The sequence below is a fragment of the Abramis brama genome, assembly GCF_963993115.1.
Source record: "Abramis brama genome assembly, chromosome: 20".
Taxonomy (NCBI): Eukaryota; Metazoa; Chordata; class Actinopteri; order Cypriniformes; family Leuciscidae; genus Abramis; species Abramis brama.
In genome coordinates this window covers 23,887,455-23,903,493 of record NC_139982.1, presented here as the reverse complement: position 1 = coordinate 23,903,493, position 16,039 = coordinate 23,887,455, and positions in this window count along the sequence as shown.

The following is a 16,039-nucleotide window of genomic DNA, read 5'->3' as shown; positions in this document are numbered from 1 at the left end:
ATAAGCTATACAGAAGGGAAACTATACACCTCTGGCAGTTTATCTACTTTGCCGCCCCCCTTATTTACCAATGTATAATCAAGCTGTGTGTTTTGTGGTCACCCTCCCCTATCACCACCTTCAATAAGATAAAAACACCACCCTACCGATCGCAGGGAATAGGAAGTCTATTTCAGAAGTAGTCATCCAAACACAGGGAGGACTTCCTGTCTGACATTCCTGACCTGGGCTGACTTCCTGCTTCTCCTCGGCTCTCCCAGACATGGACAGACAAATGTCTTAATTTCAGTCTTAATTTTTTAAATTAGCGTAAGGTTGAATTGTTCGTTCTAATCAAAAAGGCAAGTTTGAGAGGCTTGCAGCTGTGCGAAAACAAGGGATCTTATTTGTAAATTGTGGCCTAAGAGCATTTGAAAAAAATGTCAGTCTTTAAGAACAATTAACAATGTTCGACGCACATCCACTGCTTTGGAGCAAATGCCTTACATTCCAGCATAGCAAAATTTGTGATATGGTCAGTGTTGGGGTGGTGGCCAATGGCCAAGGTTAGGATTTTGTCTAAGGATGAGGTTAGTTTTTGGGAAGCAAATTTTGGGGAGCATTTGAGAATGTATTCATGTAATGACACTTTGGCTTAAGATTTGGCAAACAAAGGAATGTCTAAATCTATCCAGTAGACTTTGTATTAGGCGTATGGCATGAACAAATTGATTCTTAAAAATACAAACTAAGTTAAGCTTCCTTTTAGAATGCTTTAATAAGTTTTAATGTTTGAATGTAGAGTGCATGCATCATGCATCCTTTAATCAAGTAAAAGGAGGAAGAGATAAAACTTTATATTGAAGAAAAATTCTTCATTAGAAGCCGACAAAACTTTTACACTATGAATAAAAGATTTTGTTTCTCTTTTTCTTTTTGTTTTATGAATTGTGTCCTCCAAACAAAAATGTCAGTGTTATTATATTTTTGCTCTGTATACTGAATAAAGGAAATACTAGCATACCTTCATGCAAGGGTTAATATGAGGAAGGAACTTCTAAATAAATGTTATAAATGGTTTAAATAATTTATTAATTATGATGTTTGTTTGCCAAATCAATGATTTTCATAATTTACTTTTTAAACCTAACAAATAATAGCCAGGTTACAATATGACAACTTACCCCTTATTTGTGGCCCATTATTCGGTAGCGTCTATAAAAAAAAATAAAAAAAAGGAAATAAAAACTAAACATGTAATATTTGTCATGGGATAATTCTTAAAATTCAGTTTGAATTACAGTTCTAGATGGTCTTAAATGTTTAACATGACATAATAAGCTTGTCTGTGTGCTTGACACCCAAAGCTATGATGGATTCTATGAACAAACCTCTGCTTTCAAAGTCCAGGCTTTGATTGGCCCATTTAAAGTTGGGGAACACATTTGACTGCCAACAGCAAGCGTTGCCATATTTTAATGTCATTCAAGGGTGTTAGAATGAGCAGGAGATTAGATGGGGGCCCCTAATTATTTTGGCTTTAGTTCTGGATTAACCCTCTGTTCTGTCGACTTCAATTCACACTCGCCGTTTGATGAAATGTGAACTGACATAAATTCCGCGGCTCACTTTCAATCCGATTATGCAGTTAAATCACCGCAGTTCGAACCCAAGCAAGAGACTCTGGCGGGTCCCTATTCTCCGGGTCCTCCGAAGCCCTGACAGCTCCTCCCCGAAACACAGGGACCCACGCTACCTCCTCACAGGACCCACGCTACACTCTTAACCCCACATGAATAGGGCCTATTCAGCGAGGTAACGCTCAAGCACAACCTAAATATTGTTTTTATGAGCCGCAAATAGGTGGCACCTCCAAAATAAAGCTCGTTTCTTGAATTCCCATCGTGCTTGGTCTTTTTGAGGGACGAATAGCGCCATGTCACAATGACCGGGCTTGTGTTGTTGGCCACATTTGGAACAAGAGGAACACAAGAAACCGACTTACCGTTGAAAACGTTTAAATGCATTGCGTTAATTCGCCTATAGGTCGCGGAACACAATCAATTTTAAAACGGTGCAATAGAGCTGAAATTACATGGTGTTTAGCTATTTTCTCAAGGGAACAGCTTTGTTTTGGCAGCGCGAGAGAGACAATTTCTTTACAAAGCCGACTCTATTGCGCCTTCACGCAGTTTAAATCTTAATATTTATGTGGGTAAATGAGAATGTCCGAGATGATAAAAGGTAGAACGGTTTTAAATCATATATGTCAAGTTTGTAGTGATGTAATCTTTATAGGCTATTCAGGTTTGTTTCAGTATTTTTAAAGAAGACGCCTTTTCCCTCCCCCGCAAATAAAGAACTTTAATCAGCTTTTTAGCTTTAACCAATTTTTTCCAAATAAACCTTAACATTTAAAACAAACATTTGTGTGCAATTTATTGAACACTTTGACGTCATTTGAACATTAGCAATAAACAATTAAAAAACATTTTAAATTATTATTATTAAAAAAATATTATTGAAAATATAAAACAATCCCCATCAAGTCTTAAAACGGGAATACACTTGTCCTTATTTTGGGCTGATTTGAAAACTTTCGCATGATAGCTTACATACACAATTGTATTTTGTTAGGCCACCAGCAGAGGGCGATGTCAGCGCGGATCCTGCAGAGAAGGTGTTTTGAATTCATAATTCTAAAGCCATCCAAGACTATTTAAATAGGGTTTCCCATGAATTTGCAATGTATTTCCACACTAATTACGATCACACGGTTCTGAATAATAAATACTTTATTATCTCTCACAGCTGATATAGTTGCTGTCTTTATGTTGACAGTCCCACTGACATGTAAATGATTTATTATGGATATGGACTATAATAAATCATGGACTATGAAATGTGTGTGTGTGTGTTTGTGTGTGTGTGTGTGTGTGTGTGTGTGTGTGTGTGTGTGTGCTTATTTTTCTATCCCGGTGGGGACTTCAACCTGAATGCACACAGACTCATGGGGACTCATGGTCCCCATTAGGAAACAAGATTATAAATCATACTAAGTGATTTTTTTTTTTGAAAAAGTAAAAATGCAGAAAGTTTTCTGTGATGGGTAGGGTTAGTGTAAGGGGAGAGAATATACAGTTTGTACAGTATAAAAACCATAACTTATATGGAGAGTCCCCACAAAGATAGTAAACCAGACAAGTGTGTATGTATGGAGAAGTGTTTATGTGAAATATGTATGGAAAAGTGATAATGTGACTAGTATTATCTATAATAGTTCTAATTCATACTTAAAATATACTTGTACTTTAGTATAGTATTCCTTTGTTTAATATATATATATAAATATTATTATTATTATTATTATTATTATCTGCAACAGAAATGGTTTTTGTTGACTGGCATTTTTACAGACTAATTTCAACAAGGCCAAAAGGTCTAGTAAATTTTATCAATCCAACATTGCTTTATTTAACAGTCATAAACTTTACTGAGATATTAAAAAGACTTACATTCTTAATTCCCTGAAAAATAGGCTTAATTCATTCTAGTTTTTAGTTAATGGCCTAGTTACAATACTTAATTTAATTGAAATGTAATTGTTTTGTAGTACAATTAAGAGATTCCAGGTTCCTTTGTTTAACCCTTTGGTGAAAACTGTTTTCTATAAAATGTTTCTTTTTCTTTCAGCAAATAAATCAATTGTAACTATTATTGTTCAGTTAAGAGTGGGTACTCTTGAAGAAAGATTTGCGTATACTCAGTAATTTGCCTGAACTTTCCAACCCATGACAAGCAAATGTTGGACTATTGTTCTGTCCAGGCGAAGGAAATTGCAGTGAGCAAAGTGATTTTACTTGAGTTCCTGCAGTACATGTGGTTTTATTGTCTTACATTGATTGGCTCAAATGGTCCTGACAATTGTTGATCCAGACAGGGAAATCTGACTGTAGTTGAGGAGGTTTAGAGAAATAAAAAATGGTGTATTACCAATGTATATGAAGCATTAGTTTGGTTTCAGTTCAAACAGTTCTAGATACAATTTAGTTAAGAGTTCTTTAAGCTGCTTTCAGTTAAAAACTCTAAAACTATAGTGAGTTTCACTTTGTTGCACATAAACGTAGCAAGTTTCAGCATTCCGCTTTGTGGAATGTTTTGCTGAATCTCACATAACGTTCTCGAGTTGTTCTCTTCATATTTAACGCTTTTGTCCTCTTCCAACAAGTCCAGTGATTTTCCCAGGAGTAAGAAAGAGAGCATTGAAATCTCCAAATTGGTATGGACCTCACCAACTCGCCAAAGCCTCTTTGGCAAATCTCTGTTTGATTTGACACTCTTGTTTGCCATTGCAAAATCTTTCTTTTGTAGTGTCTGGATAAGCTTAATGACTTCTTTAACTTGCAAGCGCCTTCCAAAGCAAGGAAATATAAGAAGGATACTTTCACAGAAGAACTGCTCTAATCGAGGTTTTGCATCTGGAGGAAAACGCATCAAATCTATGCAATTGAATTCATCTTAGTGAATATTTCCAAGCATGTTATCATGTTACTGTGTTCAGAGGCCAGAGAAATGGAAAGAAAAGTTGGAAACTGAGAGCAAGTTTGTGTGAGTATTGAGTACACAGTGTGGACCCACCACAGCACAATTCAGGGCAAACATGGCCACAAACGCCTGTATTAAGGGATCAATCAGGGTTTGAATGGACCAGCATTAACTGGTTTACTAACACCTGTAATAACTATCAAACAAGTGGTAATCTCATAAGCCCCCACAGCATTTACATATTCCTCATTAGCTTGTTCAAACCTGAAGGATGCACTTTCTCTCTGTTGGCGGTCTCAACTCCTGCACTCTGACTGCTTGGGTGGCTCGGTGGCTAAGTGACCGGTCTGAATGTGATATGTATATGTATGTAAGGGATTATCTGTATTAGCATCAGCATTTACCAATGCGGCCATATTCTTAACATGGCTCTGGATAATTGGAATGGGAGGAGAAGATGCCTGATCCATTAGTTCATTCTGTTTGCTTAGTGGATGGGTCGCCCGTTCTTCAATTTCACCACTGGGGAACGTTTTTGTGGAAAGGGTGCGTACGTGTGTGCGAAGACTTCTTGATGCTTACTAAACCTAAGCAGATTCCACGACAAAGCAAATGCCTTGAAGTCTTTGCATGGCTCGCACATAGTATCGGGAGTTAGGCCAAATACCGTGGATTTTTCAAGTGACTCTTGAGGGAGTGACCCAATCAGACCACACAATCTGTGCTCTACAACAGAGAGATCTTTGAAATTTATAAACACCTTAAAAAAAAGCCCCATTCTTGCGCCGATAATGCTGTGCTTTCGAAGCTCGCCATCAAATGTGCCGAAAACTACTTCAAAGAAAATTGAAATGTAACAAATTCTGTCAGGGTAGAAAAGGATTATTGTAAGGGTCTAAATGGAGCTCATTTTGCCTGCATTGTGTTTTTTTCTTTCTTTTTGGTTTGGTTGGTTGGTTGGTTTTCTTGAACAGCTGATTGAACATCTGTACTGGAATTCCGATTGCATCAATTAAATCTATACAGTCTGGTTCATTTTAAATATAATTTTTAAAAATATTTTAAATAACATAATATAATATAATTTCATATATTATGTATAATGTTTACCCTAGAAGCAGAAGAATGGAAGAAAAAAGAAAACCACACTGTAAAAAAAGTTGCTGACTTAAACTTAGTACAATCAACTTGGATGTTTAAGTAATTTCAACTTAAATTATATTAAACGGACTTTATAAATTATACAAGATTCAAAAACTTTTTTTTTTAAAATTGAAAATTGCTCAACTTGCTTTGATGAGTTAAAGCAATGTAAAAAAATATATGTTGTCATAACTTATTGATCATATCATTTTTTACAGTGAAGTAAAAATATGTATTAAATATTTATAAATATTTTAAGTAACATATTTTATTTAAATATTACAAATGTATTTATACATATGTATTGTATTCATTTTGTATTTATTCATATTTAAATGTTTATATAATATTTAGTGCACTGTATAAATATTACATTATATTAATATAATATAATATTGTTCACCCTAGAAGCAGAAGAATGGCAGAAAAAAGAAAACTGTAAAAAAAAGACACAATATGCATTAAATATTTATAAATATTATGTTAAGTAACTTTTATATTTTATGTAAAAAGCTGAAATATTAAAGACGTATTTATATAGGCCTATGTAAAGATATGTATTATATTAATTTTGTATTTATTCATATTTAAATGTTTATATTATAATATTATATATTATTTAGTGCATTGTATAAATATAACATAATATTAATATATTTATATAATATCATGTATTTATATAATATAATATATATATATTTTGTTTTGGTATTTATATTAAAATAGGCTATGTATTGAAATAATAGCTAGTAAGTGTTATGTTGTGTAGTATTATGTATAAGTATTATGTGTTTAATTATGTTGTGTTGTGTTTATTAATTCTATATACAAAAAATAAAGAAAATACATATTAAATATTTTAATGGCTAATTGTTCTAATATGAAAGTGTTTTATACATAATAAATGTACAATTGTTGGTGCGTTTCTTTAAAGCAGTAATGTCAAATTTTTCCCCCATAATATTTCTCCAAATGACACCAAGTTAAATAGACTATCACAACTAGATAACTAGTCATCCTAACTAATCAGTACTGCTCTCTGCGTTTTCTAGTCTAAATATCTGCATTGTTTTGATCACTTCATCTCAAGATCCCCCTGGATTTTGGCCCACTTAACCCGTCAGGTTCTTTCTCTTCAGCCGTACAGGGATGGAAGCCTCCGGCTTCTGGTCGTGACAGGGGGCAGCTCAACCAGTGAAGAATGGTCCAGGCAGCTGGTGTGACTAAGCCATGCCTTGTAAGGACGGGGCGGAGTGGCGTAGACTGAAGGCAGGGAGGGAGGTGAGGCGGATTGGGAGGGGGGACCATCAGGCTCTCTGCAGAAAACACTGTCTTTTACATCGCACCAACTGTTCACATTTTCAACGCCGACCCCCTTTTTTATTCTTCCTGCCAGAGCTTTGTTAACAAAACAGTTTACTAAGTGCTGGTAAAGACATGTGGTTAATAAAGTGCAGAGGGTGCCGTCAAAGACCTATGCCGTCCATATGGACCACGCCAAGCATCCGTATTGTCCTCCTGTCATTCCACTACTTAACAGGACCAAACTGCATTAGATCACTAGAAAATAACAGCACATGCTCAACCTGATGCTTCTGTTGCTACAATGCCATAATACCCCCAAAAGCCAAAACTTTAGGTAGTCGTTTTACTTAGGCAGTAGACATTTTTGTACTTTAAAACATTTCAAGGCATTTTTCGGTTACATCTACGTTTCCGACTTAATCTTAGCTAAAATTTGCTGAGTGTCAAAATGGCTGAACATGATAGTTCACCCAACAATGAAAATTCTCTCCCTAGAGTAAATGATGAGAGATATGTCGCTTCAAACCTGTATGACTTTCTCTCCTCTGCAGAAAACAAAAGAAGATAATCTGAAGAATGGTAAAGTCCAAACAACTTTGGACCCCATTGCCTTTCATTGTGCAGAAAAAAATCCCCCAGCATTTGTTATGATACTTCCTTCTGTGGAGCACACAAAAAAAGGTGAGTAAACCTTCATTTTTATAACAGAAAATGAACCGTTTGAAACACTATCCGCACTCTCTGTTTGCCAACGAAGTGTTCTGCTCCACTTCTGATGATATGGATAGTGATATAATGTGACTTTAACTAGATCATCTTTTCCTTATTCACACAGTAAGATACCCTGGGGAGCTGACAATGGATCCTTTGAGAGAGGAAGGGAGGTCTGCACTGGCCAAAGGTTAAACAGGGCTTTTGGCTGGTGATAAATCACTATTAAATGAGGCCTGCATTGCGGCGCATTGTCGTTGCTCACTTTCAAACCCATTACCTTCTGGTTGTAAAGCTGACACAGCTAATGAACTGACTGCTTTGAACTGGGGCCACAATATTGACTGGTTGCTTGGGGCAGATGTCTCAAGTCAAGCGACTAGTAAATGTACATTTGATTAAGAAAGACTCTTCGGGTCTTTGGGGGTGGAGATATTCTGAGGGGGTGAGGCTGCTTGGATAGCAGGGGGCTAGTCTACACTAAATGAAAATACTTGAGGAAGTTCATATTAAAACAATTGGGCTGACTGAATCAGGCTGATGAAAGAGTGTAAGGCATGCTGTTTGATTTTGCCAAAAGACAAAAGACTGCTAATGATTAGCCGAGACGTGGTCGACTCACTTCCTCTAGGATACTGATGCTTTTCTGGTGCTGATGCTGGTTTTGACTGGGTTGATTGACATTTGTGAAAAGTGAAAGAATTTTGTGTTTAAAGTATATGCTGTGACATATACACTAATATAAAACTTAATTTAGTCCAAAATACTTAATTTTTTGAATCTATTGTTTCTATAATTAAAAAATATTTTTTTTTCAATAAAGTGTTTTTGCTTGAGATGCTTTTGTCTTAAAAAATAAATTTAATGCAATGACATACCTACATTTTCTATATGATTTAAAATACTTACTGCCACTTTATGCTACCTGTAGACATATAAATAATGAATATATTGCTAATTTTCACCATTTACAATAAATTCATTTTCCACTTCTATAGCAGATTTCAGCTTATAGTGCTCTTTAACAGCTGAACCCAGTTGGAGGAAAGGCCCTAAAAGAAGCATGACTAACCGTTATCTTGTGTTGCCGGTGAAGGATGGGGAGCCGAAGCAGTGTTGAGATGTGCTGATTAGCATATAATTGGTCCTTTTGTATTAAACACAAGGAATTAGCCTCCTGTTCAGCGTGCTGTTAGCAGCCTGGTTTCCCATTCATTTCAAGAGAGAGCGAACACACGGCCTGCTGGGAACTGCATCTGACAGAAATGGAAAATCACCAAAAATTAACAAAAACAATGTATTATCTATCTATCTATCTATCTATCTATCTATCTATCTATCTATCTATCTATCTATCTATCTATCTTTATGTTTGTCTGTCTGTCTGTCTATCTATCTATCTATCTATCTATCTATCTGTCTCTAAATTCATCTATCTATATCTAAATCTCTATATTATCTAATCTATATCTATCTATCTATCTATCTATCTACTGTATATAATCTAATCTATCTATATATCTATCATCTCTTTATCTAAATACAAATATCTATAAATATCATCTAAATCCATCCATCAATCTATCTATCTATCTATCTATCTATCTATCTATCTATCATTGCACTTTTACGATTTTATGACCTTCCATAATCAATTTCCTGATGTTTTCTTCATTTATTTTTGCCCAGCAAAGGATCTTTCATCTCTTGATGATTCTCCGATCACTAAAGCTAAACATGTAATCTGGTTATTTCACACTCGTCCGTTATCCACACAGTTAAACCATTAGTCATCATATTGACCCAGCCATTTTCATGGTGCGCCCGTTGTAAATTTGTTGTTACATGGTGTGTCTGCCACGGTCCCCGCAGCATATTTGTTTGGGTCGCTCGCTCGCATGTTTGTGTGAGAGTGTGTATGCTTATGCAGGGGAGTGTGTGTAGGGCCTGCCAAGCTGCCCCCCCCCATCTCTGATAAATGGACTGTGGTCAGTCTGGGGGTGGTGGGGGGTTCACGAGGCCCCACGGGGCCAACACAGCTCTCGGATGCAAGGATGAGGTGGACCCATGCCAATTATGGTCTTTTGTGTGTGCTAACTTTGTGATTGACATCGGCTCTACCCTCTCCCCATGGACCCCATTTACACATACTGGCCAGTAACTGACCTGCACAGGGGAGGCAGCGCATTTACCGAACTCTCAACTGGCTTGGCCTTCGGTCGCTTGAAGAGTTTTTAAGCAGAGATTAACTTATGACTTCAGGTGAGACGTCTGTTATTTTCTTAGAATTACAGCCACTTTGTCGGATTAGCGAAACGAGCTTAAAAATGACACATTTGCGAAGCAAGATCAAGTGTGTTGGGTAAAAGTTTTTGCTACTTTATATGTGTGAAGATTGGGCATCAGTTAGGGGTCATTAAGGCATCATCTGTAAATCCCACACATTCCTGCTCATGAAGACACAAGCATCAGCAGCGAAATGATCTCATTGTGACTTTCTCTTTAATTTTCAATCAATTTATAAGGGTTTGCCTTTTCCTGCCTCTATCAATGAGCTCTCTTTCTATGTCTTTTATTTTCTCCCTAAAGACAGCTGAATGAGCATGCAAGAAGATGTGAGCATAATGACCCCGGCAATGGTGACAAAGCCTAATTGGTCACGGAGGCCAGTGGCTAATGAGCTGAAAAAATGAGCCCATGGGTGTGTAATAACTGTATTTTCCTCCATTTCTTCTCCTTTCGTCACAGTCCTGTGTGGCATTTTTAACCAACTAAAATGGCACCAGATGCAACAGGGCTCAGACATTTTGACTTGAATTGGGAAACCATATGTTCAGATAAGTCATGGTTTCCCTTTTCCCACAGGCAGGGGCCAGTGCATCTGTGAGGAAAAGCACTGGTGGCCAGGAAGCCTTGCTTTACGACTTTACACAAGAGCTTACGGTCTTGGACAGCATTACTTAGGCATAAGGTTTTTGCTTTAAAAAACAAAACAAAGGGTGAAGAAAGGGAGAGAAACGAGGATGTAATGGTGAATGATTGAGATGTGATTCTTTTCGCCTTACTCAAAAGGAAAAAGGCTTAAAATAGACAGTAATTTAAGTTTAAAATAAAATAAGTTTACTTCGTTCATCCGAATATGAAAATGATGTCATCATTTTCTGAAAGCTTTTTTTGTGGAGTTAAAGAAGAACCTCTAAGCTGCTCTTTTCTATACAAAGCACAATTTCAGTCTTTACATCACACAAAGCTATCATATGCTAGATGTATGAACTGCTTTTATGATGTTTTTTCTCCTTTTTGGAGCTGGACAGCCCCAGTCCCCTTCCACTTTTATTATATGAATATCTATTTTTGTGTTTCACAGATGAAAGTGTGAGTAAATTATGACAGAATTCATGTTTGAGTGAATTATCCTTTACAAAAAATAAAATCTATTTATAAAATTGTACATTTTTAAAAACAATAATTTGTTAAATGCATAATGTTTTACATCAAATTCTAATATATATATATATATATATATTAAATTAGTGAGCATATTTCAGCTTGTTTGGTTTATGTGCTGTGGAAAACCCTTTAGCACTGAAACCTTAAACACAGGCTTTATTTCACCAGCTCTTGCTGCTCACTTCAGATTCTCCATGACTTCAGTCAAGTGAAGTTACTACCTCTGTTTTTTTTTAATATACTGCACTTCTTGCCCTTATGAACCTGTTGAGAGCCTCTGAAAGGGACCTAAGGAGTGCTACTGGTCCCTGAAAATTGTGCTGACTGTCGGGCCGAAAGGGGGAGAGTCTGCTTTTATTCAGTGCCTAAGATAACAGCATACAGAATGATAGACTTCTCTGAATTGTTTGTTCCTCTCGCCCATTGTTCTTCCCTCCATTCAATGAGTCTCTTAGCCGCACTTGAGGGGGGCCGTCACAGGTAGGAAGGCAACTGAGCTTATTCCCAGCACATGCTTGATTGCCTCCTTATAGACTCTCACTCTCAAGGCTCTGAAAGGCCTTGGCGGCCTGGTGAATAAACTACTGCTCGCTTCCATAAACTTTTTCTCCTCCCGAATTTTCCGAGGATGTGAGCAGAGGAGCTCAGAGCCAGGCTCGGGGGAAGCGTCTGAAAGGGAGTCTGTTTGAGAATCAAAGCCCACTGGGTCCACCCTCTCTGCACACGCACAAAGAACGGGGTGCTACAGACCCTGCCCACCGAAGAGCAAACTTCTTATTTTCACCAATGCAGGTACGGCCTGTTAAACCACGTATAGCGAAACTACTTTTTCTTTAATGAACAAAATATCTAAACTTGCTTCATTTCTTGAAGACATTGGTTCTATTGGTTGCCAACCATTGTGCTTCTGTTGGGAATCTGATAGTGAATGAAGATCTCATTTTAAATTAATTTAGCTCAGACTAGACTTACACATAGTAGCTGTACAGTGAGTGATTGTTTGTTGAAATCAGTCTGACTGTCTTGTCTCCTTCCTGTGGATTGTTCTTCTCTTGTTAATGAGGATAGACTGACAGTGGAACATGCTGGGCTTTGGTACCAGATCTTTAACTACTTTAAAGACATGTTAACTATTACCACCAACGTCAAAGGGTTTTAAGCCAACAAGACAATGCAGATGCCGACAAACGCGCTTTTACAGATCACATGAAAGGGATTGAGTCATGTCATGCCAAAGAGTTAGACAAAGAAATCACATCAGATCTTATGTAAAAAGAACAACACTTGCATAATAGTAGTTTTGGACCCTAAACTGATTGATTTAACAAAAGAGATCAGAGATAAAAAAAATCCCTCTTTGAATCCCTCTCTTTGAAATCGGAAAATATTGTTGCCATTCATTGCTTTCTGGACTTAACTGAGCTTTTTTTTGGCTTAATTGCATAATGAATGAAATCTTATTGTTTGAGAGACTGAAAGCAGTAGTTCGAGGACCTTTTTTAATGTCTCCACATATAGGATATTGCTTTCTGACACTTGCATGTTCTCCACCTGTTTAAGGAATGTTGTAAAGATGTCCATCAGAAATTTTTTAAGTGTGTTTGATTGACATTGTCTTTGAGAGGGAATAGACTCTGCTTAAACATTGTCTTTATATGCTCTGTGTTTAGCTGTTGGACTGTGACCCCTCCATCTGTTCAGGCTAATCTGCCCATTATTTGGACAATAACTTCTTTCTCATGCAGGATACACTCAGTCCTCCATCAGCAAAGAATTTGAGTTTAACACTGTATGCATGATGTTAAATTACAGCAGATTTGTAAATCAATTGAACTGACTTTGTATAACATATAAGGGAATACTTATTACTAGCTTGACATTTATTAAATGTTGAGAAACTGTACAGTACTTGTTTCTGATTTGTCAATGACATTGTGTGTTCAGTCACGTTGAATAATCACCACTATACTGTATAGTTGTCTATTGTTCCCCGCAGCTGTGCGAGTTTCACATATCACTCCGCTGTCTTTTTCTTTTTGCATAATGAAATAAAAGGTTTTTAAATTAAATTCAAATAATATAATTGGTAGTCCTAACTCAAAATCTGAATGAGATATATTTGAAGAAAAATTACCAGTGATTGCACACGTCAGTTCTATATGAGGCAGTTTTTTATGTTGCTTGGCATACAAAAACAGCTAGATAGATAGTTATATATATATTTAGATAAACAAATGTCACACACACACACACACACACACATATATATATATATATATATATAAGCTCTTCAGATATGTGTGCATGCAGAACTTTCCACACAGCGTGCGAGTAATATTCTTGCACTTGAATATTTCAATTGTCAAGGCTTAAACTTTCAAGCTGATGAAGCGCTGGCTGGTCAACGAGCGTCGTTCACGTTTGTTCACGTTCATGCATTGTTAGAATTCATGAAAATGTTACCGGCCGACTGGCAAGTGATACCATTTCCACATACACACCAACACCAATTTTTACTCGCATTTGGCGCTTGGTGAGTGTGAATTTTAGTCCATGTTTATATGAATTAATGTAGCTTAATTTAATGACTTCAAGTGGTGTATTGCTTTAATTGGACACACACACTCACATCTTAATGAAATATCTCCTCGTTAAAGCATTTCCAACATGATTCGTCACCAAATGACACCGAAGGCCACACCGGGCCATGGTGTACAATGACTGACAGCCTGAGGAGTGACATCATGAACCTGGACACCCCAAGCAGTGGCCAAATCCCCTCAAGATCACAGGATCTCTCTGCTTTAAAGCCACTGTTTATAATCTGACTTATCACTGAGTCACTCAGGGTTGATGCAGAAGATTAGAAAAAATCTCAAAGAAATATGAGAGAACAGCTTTTCGTGCCTTTTGTTGCCGGCCTTGACCCCATGTGTCTTCCCAGTCGAGAGAAACTATAAGCTTAGATCAAGGAAAACATTAAAGGGAGAGAGAGAGAATAAGAAGTAAATGTATTCATAAAATCAGTAGACCCCTGGGAATGGGATTTATGTAGAGCAAGCTGTTACCTTTCATATGGGAACCTGTTTAAGTTGCCTTAAGTGAGAGAAACACTGACTGAATTTTGACAGAATTGTTTTTGTGTTGTTGCCGAATGTAAATCTCAAAGTAACGCATAAAACGCAAAAAGAGACGTTTCTTAAGGAATTCTTTTCTGTCCCATCTGGAGCGACGCTTAATGGATAGCGGATCCCCCCACATACACCCCTGAACCCCATCTCATTCAAGTGAAGTTGTCCATTAATTAATCTCTATGTTTTTCTCTCCAAACACTTCTTCTGTGGCTCCTCTCTCCTTTCATGGTCGTTTTACACACACACTCGTGAGCAGCACTATGGGAAAGAAAGCCCTATAGTCAGCCACAAGTGTCTTAATTAAGGCAGAGAATTGCAAGCAGGCTCAGCTTATTTGGGATTCCTTTCTTGCATGCCGAAAGAAGCCAGGGAGAAGTGTGAAGTTGCACTTTAAGTTCAGCTTGTTTGCCGCTGCCAGTATAAGGTCTTAATAGATACAATGACTTGGAGAGGTTTTCAAATTAAAACTGGCAAGACCCCTCCACTGCCCATGCCATTCACTCTCATTATTTCCAATATGAGGAGCTGAAAGGGAGAAGAATACAGCATCTTCAAAGTCCCCCTTCAAATAACCCTTGTTGGTAATTAACAGTGTGGATAGGTATCGTCTTCGTTTGTCATGGAGAGACGAGGGTGAAGGTTCTGGGTGTCTGAGTCTCTCATTTCAATTGCTGTGAATTAAATACTGTTTCATTTCTCAAGGAAGCTTTCCAGCCTTTCTAGAAATGTGACGATTGCTGTGGAATTAATGAGCAGAACTCAGGAAGAATGACAACACTGCCTCTGAATATGCTCAGAGGACAATCTTATTGCTCAGAGATTGCTCATGAGATCTGCTATGTTTTATTTTGAGATATTTTAAACGGTTAGTTCACCCAAAGATTCATTCTGTCATTAATTACTCACCCTCATGTCGTTCCAAACCTGTAAGACTTTCGTTCGTCTTCGGAGCTCAAATGAAGATATTTTAATGAAATCTGAGAGCTTTCTGTCTCTCCATTAACAGCAGCGCAACCACTTTTTACCACAGCACTTGTTTTGCTTCATAAAGTTGAGGTTAAACCACTGGAGTCACATGGATTACTTTAATGATGTCTTTAACTTTCTGGGGTTTAAAAGTAGTGGTTGTGTAGCTCCCAATGGAGGGACAGAAAGCTCTCAGATTTCATTAAAAAAAATCCTCATTTGTGTTCTAAAGATCCTTACGGAACAAATGCCTTTGGAACGACATGAGGGTGAGTAATTAATGACATAATTAAAATTTTTGGGTGAACTAACACTTTAAAGATATTCAAGTATATTTCTCTGAAGATTAAAAACAGATACAAATGAGACATTTTTGAGTATATAGTTATAAAATTATTGTGAATATCATGGATTAGATCATTTGGAAATCTTGTTTGAATTCATACAAATTTTTCGACTAGTTTAAGGTTTGTTATCTTGGTGAATCTGAGCACAGTTTAAGATGTTGATGAAGTCTGCATTAAAACTCTGGAGAAGTCACATGTGACAATAGGGAATTTGTCTCAGGAGAAAATCCTGAGAAACAGGAGACCTAATATAAAGTTATTTATTTTAATATATTATGTTTATTTTATTTACTCTTAATTTAATCACATGTCTTTACCATGGTTGATATGTTTATATTCAGTACACTGGGTCAAAAAAATTTTTGTTTTGGAAAGAAGACTCTTATGTTGCATTTATCTGATCAAAATACAGCAAAAACCGTAATACTGTGAAATATCATTACAGTTTAAAATAAAAAA